This window comes from Tachysurus fulvidraco, chromosome 10 (assembly GCF_022655615.1).
Source record: "Tachysurus fulvidraco isolate hzauxx_2018 chromosome 10, HZAU_PFXX_2.0, whole genome shotgun sequence".
Taxonomy (NCBI): domain Eukaryota; kingdom Metazoa; phylum Chordata; class Actinopteri; order Siluriformes; family Bagridae; genus Tachysurus; species Tachysurus fulvidraco.
Window position 1 is genome coordinate 18,320,855 of NC_062527.1, and position 12,455 is coordinate 18,333,309.

At 35.4% G+C, this 12,455-nt stretch overlaps 4 non-coding genes across 4 annotated transcripts; all 4 read right to left on the reverse strand.

Moving 5' to 3' along the window:
• Positions 1-5,175: 5,175 nt before the first annotated feature.
• Positions 5,176-5,247, reverse strand: trnaw-cca. Its single transcript has one exon. It is a non-coding gene; the product is annotated as a tRNA-Trp (tRNA).
• A 797-nt stretch (positions 5,248-6,044) lies between these two features.
• Positions 6,045-6,116, reverse strand: trnaw-cca. Its single transcript has one exon. It is a non-coding gene; the product is annotated as a tRNA-Trp (tRNA).
• A 3,506-nt stretch (positions 6,117-9,622) lies between these two features.
• trnaw-cca lies at positions 9,623-9,694 on the reverse strand. Its single transcript has one exon. It is a non-coding gene; the product is annotated as a tRNA-Trp (tRNA).
• Positions 9,695-10,711: 1,017 nt separating this feature from the next.
• On the reverse strand, positions 10,712-10,783 carry trnaw-cca. The gene has a single exon. It is a non-coding gene; the product is annotated as a tRNA-Trp (tRNA).
• Between the last annotated feature and the right edge of the window lie 1,672 nt (positions 10,784-12,455).

Consider the following 12,455-nt stretch of genomic DNA (forward strand, 5'->3'; position numbering starts at 1 on the left):
TCCCAATCACTGGGATACCCACAGAACATGGGTTAATTGCATTTGCATTTAAACTATCAAATGTAGAACCAGCATGAATAAAGTGTTTATTTAACTGATTGATCATAACATCTTTATCCTTTATTTTATCTACGTCAACCTGAATATATTCTGGAAGACTAGAGGCTACATGAGTACCTGACAAGGATTTAATTAATTTCCAAAATTTTGAGGGGTTATTTAAATTCTCTGAAACCGACTTTAAATAAAACTCAGATTTAGACTTTCTAATCATCAACGTGCACTTATTCCTCAATGTTTTAAATGTAGTCCAATCAGCAGGAGCATTTGAGAATCTGGCTTGCGCCCATGATTTATTTCTCAAATGAATTAGCTCTGAAAGACTGTCTGACAACCAGGGATTGTCCCTACCACTGATCCTGATTTTCTTAATGGGAACATGTTTATTAGAGATAGACAAAAAAATTGATTGAAAATATTCCCATGCCAGTTCAACACCCTGTATTAAAAGTACTCTTCTTAAGTCACTGTGATACAAATCATGCAAGAAAGCTTGCTCCTCAAAATTTTTAAGATATCTTTTAAAAATAAAGTGGGGTTTTACCTTAGGAATTTTTGCATCCCTGACACAAGCAATTACACAATGATCGCTGATATCATTGCAAAATATGCCAGTTGTAAATTTTTGAACATTATTCGTTATAAATAAATAAAGTAAAGTAGACTTGTACTGAACTTTAAGATTTGGTCTTGTTGGTACATTAATAAGCTGTGCAAGATTTAAGGAGTCGCACAATTCTTTAAAACAATCAGATGTCCCTGAGAGCCAGTCCCAATTTAAATCCCCCATTAGGATGAACTCCGAGTCATTTAACTCGTGAAATATCTGATAAGGCTTTAAAAGCATCTTTTGTTGCAGAAGGAGGTCTGTAACAGCCAACCACAGTGATATTATTACATTTTGAAATACCCACTTTGATGGCCAATACTTAAAACTGTTTAGCTCTAGTAATTGACAAATTTACAGAACTAACAAACTTAGATTTGACATAGATGGCCACTCCACCTCCTTTACCTACTCAATCAGTTCTATAAACTTTATAGCCATCAATAAAAATCATATCGTCAGTTATAGATTTCTTAAGCCAGGTTTCAGTATGAACGACTATATCAGCATTTGTCATATTTACTCAAATCTTAATCATATCCATTTTAGGAACTAAACTTCTAACATTTAAATGTATAAACCCAAGACCTGTTCTACTTTTAAAATCAGAAGGAGTGGGTACACAAGGAATAGATGTAGTCGGCCCAGGATTTGGCTGAACATTTCCAGATAACATCAATAAAAGCATTACCATACATCGTAATTTTAATTTTAGGCCCCATTAAAGGTAAACTGAGAAAAAGAGTCCCCCTTGACAATAAAATAGTCATTTAACACCATAAGATTCTGAAGATACAAGATCTCATTCAATAAAAATGGGCTGATTGACTGATGATATAACTCCAGAAATTCCCTCGATAAGGTTGAGAATTGTCTGAAGTGTAGGAAGTGCAACCTGAGTTCACTCTCCTCACTGTGCCCATTTAATTCATTAAATTCCTGATTGCAAAAAATAAGCATCAGAAATATAAGGAAATACATGATGCTGATGTATCAAGGACAAAACTGATAGCCGTGTGTGTTTCAGATTGTACAAATTAAGTGGAGAGATCTATAGACCAGAGTGACTTAGTCACTCTTCCACACTCAGGGTCCCCAACTTTGATAGTCAATATGCTACTGGCCTGGAAAAACCCAGAAGCAAAATTGAGTCCTTAATTCAGAAAAATCGTTTCCCAGTAAGTATAATCCTAATAGTCCTGGGCCTCAGCAACCCAAAATAAAACAAAATGTATGGCCATCCAGTAACATTCAAAAAGATGAAAAAGATCCAAACCTCACCTTCAGGCCTCAAACCAGGCTCCACAGCTCTGATAATCCATGTACTACTAGGCCAGGAGAAATCCAACAAGGTCAAACCCGTAATTCAGGTTTGGAATAAGGCTGTAATCCACTGTGAAGTATAAATCTTCTTCAAATATCAGAACACTGGTAGCCTCTGAATCTATTAAAAGATCCACAAAGTACTGCTTTGTTCTTTTTTCAGAAGTTGTACTCCAGCAGATGGATTCCTAGACTTAAGTTTTTGCAGGCACGAGTCAGAGTTCTGTGGCAATCCAGTGACATCTAATAAAATATAGCATCCAAAGATCCCAAATTGGAAAAGGTGATGTAATTTTTGAGAAAAACACTCATTCAGACTTAAATGTGATAAAAAAAAAAGAGTCTTACATAAAAACAAAAAAAGCTCAGACCTCAATTCAGACATTCAGACAACAAACTGGCTTGGCTGCCATCATTGTAGATTTGTGTAGAAATCTTTAAATCAAGATAGAAGCATAAGCTTATAAATAAATAATTACACAGATTTATTCAAAATCATTTCATTTATATAATATGGCTTTAGATCATTGTATTATTGTTAAATATCTCATCCCATCTTTAACAGTTTGTGCCTATTGTAAGCTTCAGTTTCATGTTCTTGACTGACCAGAGTCACCACGGCAGGTTCTGCCTCGAGGTTCATCTTCGTTCTGAAATGCATTTCAGTTGGAAAAAAAGTCTTTCTTTGATGCAATAGAGTTTCCTGTCAGCTCCAAATCCCTGGATGTTTTTTGTTTTTCGTTCCATTCTTTGTGAACTTCAGAGAATGTATTATATGAAAATCTCTGGAGTATTTCAAAGCATAACAGAGGTCACATATTTCCTCTTGGTGATGACCGATGTGAAGCCTGTGGCCATCAGAGGTTGACTGGCATCTCTGAAAAAATTTCCCGTAGTGTGTGAGTAAATGAGTGTGTGTGTGTGCCCTGCGATGGGTTGGCACTCCATCCAGGGTGTATCCTGCCTTGATGCCCAATGAAGCTTGTGATGGGCACAGGCTTCCTGTGACCCGAGTAGTAGTAGGGAGAAAATGAATGAATGAATATTTGTTAAGATCAATTAGAAATTTTCTTTAATCTGATGACCATGTGACCCTAGTATGAAGTCATGTTCTTCCAAAGAAGAGATTGTCCAGAACCAGCGTGACGCATCCAGCATAATTACTTTCAGTGCAAGAAATTTTGAAAGCTACATCATACAAAAAAATTCAATACATCTGTGTGCTTTGAACTTTGTGCTAAAAGTCTGGGAAAGAACCAGATATGAACCTGACTGCATGAAGGAGTAGTTAAAATTTACATTAATGATCCAAAGTCACCACATACAAGCTCAGGTTATTTGACTAATGAAATTGCTATTTCTGCTGATATCCACAGTTGACACATTCCATTGGTTAAGTTGCAGGAGAATTAAACTATATGGCCAAATGTTTGTGGACCATCACTATTGCACACAGTTGTATAGAATGCCTTTGTATTTTGGAGCTGAAAATAAAATGTCTTTCACTGAAAATAATTATGCTGGAAATGTCATGCTGGTGCTGGTCAATCTCTTCTTTGGAAGAACATGACTTCATTCTAGGCTCACATGGTCATCAGATTTGAGTTATTTTGAGTTTAGTTGAGTTTATTTGAGTTGCTTTTAGTTGTTTTGATTTGATTTGAGAATAGGAAATAGACAAAGTGTCGGATGTGTGTCCAATTTGCCAGCACATGATAGTCTCAAATGCAAACTGTAAACTGGAGTCATTTTTCTCTCCTTTCCTCTTGATAATAGCTCATGTAATGGAAGTATCTCCTGTAGGTATGTGTTAGTGTTATATATTCATTGTTGCAATCTTTAGTGCTTTTGGTCCAAATAATTCACTTCTCTTCCCAGCAGAGGAATAAACATTTTTGACCCCAACTTGATTTGAACATGCAACCTTCCGATCTGGAGTCAGACGCGCTACCGTTGCGCCACAAGGTCTCTAGTTCATGTACTCGTTCTGGTTCTTTCCCAGACTTTTAGCACAAATTTCAAAGCACACAGTTGTATAGATTTTTTTTGTATGATGTAGCTTTCAAAATTTCTTTCACTGAAAGTAATTATGCTGGATGCGTCACGCTGGTTCTGGACAATCTCTTCTTTGGAAGAACATGACTTCATACTGGGGTCACAAGGTCATCAGATTTTATTTCAGTTGTCTTGAGTTGACTTGAAGTTGATTTGAGTTATTTGGAGTTGATTTGAGTTGTTTGGAGTTGATTTGAGTTGTTTGGAGTTGTTTGAAGTTGATTTGAGTTGTTTGGAGTTGATTTGAGTTGTTTGGAGATGATTTGAATTGTTTGAAGTTGATTTGAGTTGTATTGAATTTTTTGTATGATGTAGCTTTCAAAATTTCTTTCACTGAAAGTAATTATGCTGGATGCGTCATGCTGGTTCTGGACAATCTCTTCTTTGGAAGAACATGACTTCATACTAGGGTCACATGGTTATCAGATTTGATTTCAGTTGTTTGGAGTTGATTTGAAGTTGATTTGAGTTATTTGGAGTTGATCTGAGTTGTTTGGAGTTGATTTGAGTTGTTTTGAGTTGTTTGAAATTGATTTGAGTTGTTTGGAGATTATTTGAATTGTTTGGAGTTGATTTGAGTTGTTTGAAGTTGATTTGAGATGTTTGGAAATGATTTGAATTGTTTGGAGGTGATTTGAGTTGTTTTGAGTTGTTTGAAGTTGATTTGAGTTGATTTGAGTTGTTTGGAGTTGATTTGAGTTGTATTGAATTTTTTGCATGATGTAGCTTTCAAAATTTCTTTCACTGAAAGTAATTATGCTGGATGCGTCATGCTGGTTCTGGACAATCCCTTCTTTGGAAGAACATGACTTCATACTAGGGTCACATGGTTATCAGATTTGATTTCAGTTGTTTGGAGTTGATTTGAAGTTGATTTGAGTTGTTTGGAGTTGATCTGAGTTGTTTGGAGTTGATTTGTGAATAACAAACCTTTCCTGTTGATAATAGCTCATGTAGCTGCTGTAGGTCTCTCAGAATAAAGCTTGTTGAATTTACTGTACTTTACTCCCCTCTTTTGTCATGTGGATATTCTGGTAATGTGTTGGTGTTGTATATTCATTGTTGTCATCTTTATAGTGCTTTTGATCCAAATAATTCACTTCGCTTCCCAGCAGAGAAATCAAGATTTTTGACCCCGACGTGATTTGAACACGCAACCTTCTGATCTGGAGTCAGACGCGCTACTGTTGCGCCACGAGGTCTCACAAGGTCTCAAAGCACACAGTTGTATTGAATTCTTTTGTATTGGACCCCGACGTGATTTTTGACCCCGACGTCACGCTGGTTCTGGACAATCTCTTCTTTGGAAGAACATGACTTCATACTAGGGTCACATGGTCATCAGATTTGATTTCAGTTGTTTTTAGTTGATTTGAAGTTGATTTTAGTTGTTTGGAGTTGATTTGAGTTGTTTGGAGTTGATTTGAGTTGTTTTAAGTTGTTTGAAGTTGATTTGCGTTGTTTGGAGATGATTTGAATTGTTTGGAGTTGATTTGAGTTGTTTGGAGTTGATTTGAGTTGTTTGAAGTTGATTTGAGTTATTTAGAGTTGATTTGAGTTGTACTGAATTTTTTGTATGATGTAGCTTTCAAAATTTCTTTCACTGAAAGTAATTATGCTGGATGCGTCACGCTGGTTCTGGACAATCTCTTCTTTGAAAGAACATGAGTTCATACTAGGGTCACATGGTCATCAGATTTGATTTCAGTTGTTTTGAAGTTGATTTTAGTTGTTTGGAGTTGATTTGAGTTGTTTGGAGTTGATTTGAGTTGTTTGGAGTTGATTTGTGAATAAAAAACCTTTCCTGTTGATAATAGCTCATGTAGCTGCTGTAGGTCTCTCAGAATAAAGCTTGTTGTATTTACTGTACTTTACTCCCCTCTTTTGTCATGTGGATATTCTGGGAATGTGTTGGTGTTGTATATTCATTGTTGTCATCTTTATAGTGCTTTTGATCCAAATAATTCATTTCTCCTCCCAGCAGAGAAATCAAGATTTTTGACCCCGACGTGATTTGAACACGCAACCTTCTGATCTGGAGTCAGACGCGCTACCGTTGCGCCACGAGGTCTCACGACGTCTCAAAGCACACAGTTGTATTGGATTTTTTTGTATGATGTAGCTTTCAAAATTTCTTTCATTGAAAGTAATTATGCTGGATGCGTCATGCTGGTTCTGGACAATCTCTTCTTTGGAAGAACATGACTTCATACTAGGGTCACATGGTCATCAGATTTGATTTCAGTTGTTTTGAGTTGATTTAAAGTTGATTTGAGTTGTTTTGAGTTGTTTGGAGTTGATTTGAGTTGTTTGAATTTGATTTGAGTTGTTTGGAGTTGATTTGAGTTGTTTTGAGTTGTTTGAAGTTGATTTGAGTTGATTTGAGTTGTTTTGAGTTTATTTGAAGTTGATTTTAGTTGTTTGGAGTTGTTTTGAGTTGTTTGAAGTTGATTTGAGTTGTATTGAATTTTTTGTATGATGTAGCTTTCAAAATTTCTTTCACTGAAAGTAATTATGCGTCATGCTGGTTCTGGACAATCTCTTCTTTGGAAGAACATGACTTCATACTAGGGTCACATGGTCATCAGATTTGATTTCAGTTGTTTTGAGTTGATTTGAAGTGGATTTTAGTTGTTTGGAGTTGATTTGAGTTGTTTGGAGTTGATTTGAAGTTGACTTGAGATGTTTGGAGTTGATTTAGTTGATTTGTGAATAAAAAACCTTTCCTGTTGATAATAGCTCATGTAGCTGCTGTAGGTCTCTCAGAATAAAGCTTGTTGAATTTACTTTACTCCTCTCTTTTGTCATGTGGATATTCTGGTAATGTGTTGGTGTTGTATAATCTTTGTTGTCATCTTCATAGTGCTTTTGATCCAAATAATTCACTTCTCTTCCCAGCAGAGAAATCAAGATTTTTGACCCCGACATGATTTGAAAACTGATTTGAGTTGTTTGGAGATGATTTGAGTTGTTTGAAGTTGATTTGAGTTGTTTGGAGATGATTTGAATTGTTTGGAGTTGATTTGAGTTGTTTGAAGTTGTTTGGAGTTTATTTGAGTTGTTTTGAGTTTATTTGAGTTGATTTGAGTTGTTTTGAGTTGTTTGAAATTGATTTGAGTTGATTTGAATTATTTGGAGTTGATTTGAGTTGTTTGGAGTTGATTTGAAGTTGATTTGAGTTGTTTGGAGTTGATTTAGTTGATTTGTGAATAAAAAACCTTTCCTGTTCATAATAGCTCATGTAGCTGCTGTAGGTCTCTCAGAATAAAGCTTGTTGAATTTACTTTACTCCTCTCTTTTGTCATGTCACGCTGGTTCTGGACAATCTCTTCTTTGGAAGAACATGACTTCATACTAGGGTCACATGGTCATCAGATTTGATTTCAGTTGTTTTTAGTTGATTTGAAGTTGATTTTAGTTGTTTGGAGTTGTTCTGAGTTGTTTGAAGTTGATTTGAGTTGTTTTGAGTTGTTTGGAGTTGATTTGAGTTGTTTGAAGTGGATTTGAGTTGTTTGGAGTTGTTCTGAGTTGTTTGGAGTTGATTTGAGTTGTTTGAAGTTGTTTGGAGTTGATTTGAGTTGTTTGGAGTTGATTTAGTTGATTTGTGAATAAAAAACCTTTCCTGTTCATAATAGCTCATGTAGCTGCTGTAGGTCTCTCAGAATAAAGCTTGTTGAATTTACTTTACTCCTCTCTTTTGTCATGTCACGCTGGTTCTGGACAATCTCTTCTTTGGAAGAACATGACTTCATACTAGGGTCACATGGTCATCAGATTTGATTTCAGTTGTTTTTAGTTGATTTGAAGTTGATGTTAGTTGTTTGGAGTTGATTTGAAGTTGATTTTAGTTGTTTGGAGTTGATTTGAGTTGTTTGGAGTTGATTTGAGTTGTTTGAAGTTGATTTGAGTTGTTTGGAGATGATTTGAATTGTTTGGAGTTGATTTGAGTTGTTTGAAGTTGATTTGAGTTGTTTGAAGTTGATTTGAGTTGTTTGGAGTTGATTTGAGTTGTATTGAAATTTTTTGTATGATGTAGCTTTCAAAATTTCTTTCACTGAAAGTAATTATGCTGGATGTGTCATGCTGGTTCTGGACAATCTCTTCTTTGGAAGAACATGACTTCATACTAGGGTCACATGGTTATCAGATTTGATTTCAGTTGTTTGGAGTTGATTTGAAGTTGATTTGAGTTGTTTGGAGTTGATCTGAGTTTTTTGGAGTTGATTTGTGAATAAAAAACCTTTCCTGTTGATAATAGCTCATGTAGCTGCTGTAGGTCTCTCAGAATAAAGCTTGTTGAATTTACTGTACTTTACTCCCCTCTTTTGTCATGTGGATATTCTGGGAATGTGTTGGTGTTGTATATTCATTGTTGTCATCTTTATAGTGCTTTTGATCCAAATAATTCACTTCGCTTCCCAGCAGAGAAATCGAGGTTTTTGACCCCGACGTGAGTTGAACACGCAACCTTCTGATCAGACGCGCTACCGTTGCGCCACAAGGTCTCACGAGGTCTCAAAGCACACAGTTGTATTGAATTCTTTTGTATGATATAGCTTTCAAAATTTCTTTCACTGAAAGTAATTATGCTGGATGCGTCACGCTGGTTCTGGACAATCTCTTCTTTGGAAGAACATGACTTCATACTAGGGTCACATGGTCATCAGATTTGATTTCAGTTGTTTTTAGTTGATTTGAAGTTGATTTTAGTTGTTTGGAGTTGTTCTGAGTTGTTTGAAGTTGATTTGAGTTGTTTTGAGTTGTTTGGAGTTGATTTGAGTTGTTTGAAGTGGATTTGAGTTGTTTGGAGTTGTTCTGAGTTGTTTGGAGTTGATTTGAGTTGTTTGAAGTTGTTTGGAGTTGATTTGAGTTGTATTGAATTTTTTGTATGATGTAGCTTTCAAAATTTCTTTCACTGAAAGTAATTATGCTGGATGCGTCACGCTGGTTCTGGACAATCTCTTCTTTGGAAGAACATGACTTCATACTAGGGTCACATGGTCATCAGATTTGATTTCAGTTGTTTTTAGTTGATTTGAAGTTGATTTTAGTTGTTTGGAGTTGTTTTGAGTTGTTTGAAGTTGATTTGAATTGTTTGGAGTTGATTTGAGTTGTATTGAATTTTTGGTATGATGTTGCTTTCATAATTTCTTTCACTGAAAGTAATTATGCTGGATGCGTCACGCTGGTTCTGGACAATCTCTTCTTTGGAAGAACATGACTTCATACTAGGGTCACATGGTCATCAGATTTGATTTCAGTTGTTTTGAGTTGATTTGAAGTGGATTTTAGTTGTTTGGAGTTGATTTCAGTTGTTTGGAGTTGATTTGAAGTTGACTTGAGATGTTTGGAGTTGATTTAGTTGATTTGTGAATAAAAAACCTTTCCTGTTGATAATAGCTCATGTAGCTGCTGTAGGTCTCTCAGAATAAAGCTTGTTGAATTTACTTTACTCCTCTCTTTTGTCATGTGGATATTCTGGTAATGTGTTGGTGTTGTATAATCTTTGTTGTCATCTTCATAGTGCTTTTGATCCAAATAATTCACTTCTCTTCCCAGCAGAGAAATCAAGATTTTTGACCCCGACGTGATTTGAACACGCAACCTTCTGATCTGGAGTCAGACGCGCTACCGTTGCGCCACGAGGTCTCTCGTTCATGCACTCAGGTTCATATCTGGTTCTTTCCCAGACTTTTAGCATAAATTTCAAAACACAGTTGTATTGGATTTTTTTGTATGATGTAGCTTTCAAAATTTCTTTCACTGAAAGTAATTATGCTGAATGCGTCATGCTGGTTCTGGACAATCTCTTCTTTGGAAGAACATGACTTCATACTAGGGTCACATGGTCATCAGATTTGATTTCAGTTATTTTTAGTTGATTTGAAGTTGATTTTAGTTGTTTGGAGTTGTTTTGAGTTGTTTGAAGTTGATTTGAATTGTTTGGAGTTGATTTGAGTTGTATTGAATTTTTAGTATGATGTAGCTTTCATAATTTCTTTCACTGAAAGTAATTATGCTGGATGCGTCACGCTGGTTCTGGACAATCTCTTCTTTGGAAGAACATGACTTCATACTAGGGTCACATGGTCATCAGATTTGATTTCAGTTGTTTTGAAGTTGATTTTAGTTGTTTGGAGTTGATTTGAGTTGTTTGGAGTTTATTTGAGATGTTTTGAGTTGTTTGAAGTTGATTTGAGTTGTATTGAATTTTTTGTATGATGTAGCTTTCAAAATTTCGTTCATTGAAAGTAATTATGCTGGATGTGTCATGCTGGTTCTGGACAATCTCTTCTTTGGAAGAACATGACTTCATACTAGGGTCACATGGTCATCAGATTTGATTTCAGTTGTTTTGAGTTGATTTGAAGTGGATTTTAGTTGTTTGGAGTTGATTTCAGTTGTTTGGAGTTGATTTGAAGTTGACTTGAGATGTTTGGAGTTGATTTAGTTGATTTGTGAATAAAAAACCTTTCCTGTTGATAATAGCTCATGTAGCTGCTGTAGGTCTCTCAGAATAAAGCTTGTTGAATTTACTTTACTCCTCTCTTTTGTCATGTGGATATTCTGGTAATGTGTTGGTGTTGTATAATCTTTGTTGTCATCTTCATAGTGCTTTTGATCCAAATAATTCACTTCTCTTCCCAGCAGAGAAATCAAGATTTTTGACCCCGACGTGATTTGAACACGCAACCTTCTGATCTGGAGTCAGACGCGCTACCGTTGCGCCACGAGGTCTCTCTTTCATACACACAGGTTCATATCTGGTTCTTTCCCAGACTTTTAGCATAAATTTCAAAACACACAGTTGTATCGGATTTTTTTGTATGATGTAGCTTTCAAAATTTCTTTCACTGAAAGTAATTATGCTGAATGCGTCATGCTGGTTCTGGACAATCTCTTCTTTGGAAGAACATGACTTCATACTAGGGTCACATGGTCATCAGATTTGATTTCAGTTGTTTTGAGTTGATTTGAAGTTGATTTTAGTTGTTTGGAGTTAATTTCAGTTGTTTGGAGTTGATTTGAGTTGTTTGAAGTTGATTTGAGTTGTATTGAATTTTTAGTATGATGTAGCTTTCATAATTTCTTTCACTGAAAGTAATTATGCTGGATGCGTCACGCTGGTTCTGGACAATCTCTTCTTTGGAAGAACATGACTTCATACTAGGGTCACATGGTCATCAGATTTGATTTCAGTTGTTTTGAAGTTGATTTTAGTTGTTTGGAGTTGATTTGAGTTGTTTGGAGTTGATTTGAAGTTGATATGAGTTGTTTGGAGTTGATTTGAGTTGTTTGAAGTTGATTTGAGTTGTTTGAAGTTGTTTGGAGTTTATTTAAGTTGTTTGAAGTTGATTTGAGTTTTTTGAGTTGTTTAGAGTTGATTTGAGTTGATTTGAGTTGTTTGAAATTGATTTGAGTTGATTTGAATTATTTGGAGTTGATTTGAGTTGTTTGGAGTTGATTTGAAGTTGATTTGAGTTGTTTGGAGTTGATTTAGTTGATTTGTGAATAAAAAACCTTTCTTGTTGATAATTGCTCATGTAGCTGTTGTAGGTCTCTCAGAATAAAGCTTTCCTCCTCTCTTTTGTCATGTGGATATTCTGGGAATGTGTTGGTGTTGTATAATCGTTGTTGTCATCTTCATAGTGAAAGTAATTATGCTGGATGCATCACACTGGTTCTGGACAATCTCTTTTTTGGAAGAACATGACTTCATACTAGGGTCACATGGTCATCAGATTTGATTTCAGTTGTTTTGAGTTGATTTGAAGTTGATTTTAGTTGTTTGGAGTTGATTTGAGTTGTTTGGAGTTGATTTGAGTTGTTTGAAGTTGATTTGAGTTGTTTGGAGATGATTTGAATTGTTTGGAGTTGATTTGAGTTGTTTGGAGTTGTTTTGAGTTGTTTGAAGTTGATTTGAGTTGTTTGGAGTTGATTTGAGTTGTATTGAATTTTTTGTATGATGTAGCTTTCAAAATTTCTTTCACTGAAAGTAATTATGCGTCATGCTGGTTCTGGACAATCTCTTCTTTGGAAGAACATGACTTCATACTAGGGTCACATGGTCATCAGATTTGATTTCAGTTGTTTTGAGTTGTTTGAAGTTGATTTGAGTTGTTTGGAGTTGATTTGAGTTGTTTTGAGTTGTTTGAAGTTGATTTGAGTTGCTTGGAGTTGATTTGAGTTGTATTGAATTTTTTGTATGATGTAGCTTTCAAAATGTCTTTCACTGAAAGTAATTATGCTGGATGCATCACGCTGGTTCTGGACAATCTCTTCTTTGGAAGAACATGACTTCATACTAGGGTCACATGGTCATCAGATTTGATTTCAGTTGTTTTGAGTTGATTTGAAGTGGATTTTAGTTGTTTGGAGTTGATTTGAGTTGTTTGGAGTTGATTTGAAG